Source organism: Oncorhynchus masou, chromosome 9, assembly GCF_036934945.1.
Source record: "Oncorhynchus masou masou isolate Uvic2021 chromosome 9, UVic_Omas_1.1, whole genome shotgun sequence".
NCBI lineage: Eukaryota > Metazoa > Chordata > Actinopteri > Salmoniformes > Salmonidae > Oncorhynchus > Oncorhynchus masou.
Window position 1 is genome coordinate 70,237,996 of NC_088220.1, and position 1,086 is coordinate 70,239,081.

Here is a 1,086-nt window from a genome sequence, read left to right on the forward strand (position 1 = left end):
GCTACACATTATTTAATGAAATGCAAAATGAGAGTAATCTAAGTAATACTGGCTCAAAATACCTCCTCTCCCCCTACCCTCCCCCACTCCTCCCCTCCCTTCCTCCTCTCTCCCTACCCTCCCCCACTCCTCCCCTCCCTTCCTCCTCTCCCCCTACCCTCCCCCACTCCCCCCCCTTCCTCCTTTCCCCCTACTCTCCCCACTCCTCCCTTCCCTTCCTCCTCTCCCCCTACCCTCCCCCACTCCCCCCTTCCTCCTCTCCCCCTACTCTCCCCACTCCTCCCCTCCCTTCCTCCTCTCCCCCTACCCTCCCCCACTCCCCCCTTCCTCCTCTCTCCCTACCCTCCCCCTCCCCCCCCTTCCTCCTCTCTCCCTACCCCCCCCCACTCCTCCCCTCCCTTCCTCCTCTCCCCCTACCCTCCCCACTCCCCCCACTTCCTCCTCTCCCCCTACTCTCCCCACTCCTCCCCTCCCTTCCTCCTCTCCCCCACCCTCCCCCACTCCCCCCCCTTCCTCCTCTCTCCCTACCCTCCCCCACTCCTCCCCTCCCTTCCTACTCTCCCCCACTCCTCCCCTCCCTTCCTCCATTCCACCCCCACCCCCACTTCTCCCCTTCCCGCTCCTTCCCTCCCCCTCATCCCCTCTTCCCTTCCTCCTATATTAAAGCATCTCTCCACCTTCAGGGGCTTATTTGTCTTAATAAGGAAAAGTGTCATTGCCAGCTCTATTAGACATCCATCCCCTGAATTCATTTCCATTCTGCCCCAAGGATAGATCCCCAGGCGCTTCCTTCCTGATGAAGATATTCTGGCTGCACAGCCTGTCTGGTACAACAAGGGAATAAGAGAAAAAGAGAGAAAAAGCAATCTAATCAAGGTTTTATTCAGCATGATATGCTATGTGGTATACATAACTAGTTTTCTTTATGCCTCAATACAGACACGGCCTGCTTGCTAGGTGGAATACGAAGTCTGTACACAATATATCAAGGTGAGACAGAGGGAATCATTAGGGTTTTGAGATATCAATGTTTCTGGTCATAGAATATCATGTATAAATTGCTTTTGTTATGTTGTTCATCCATTA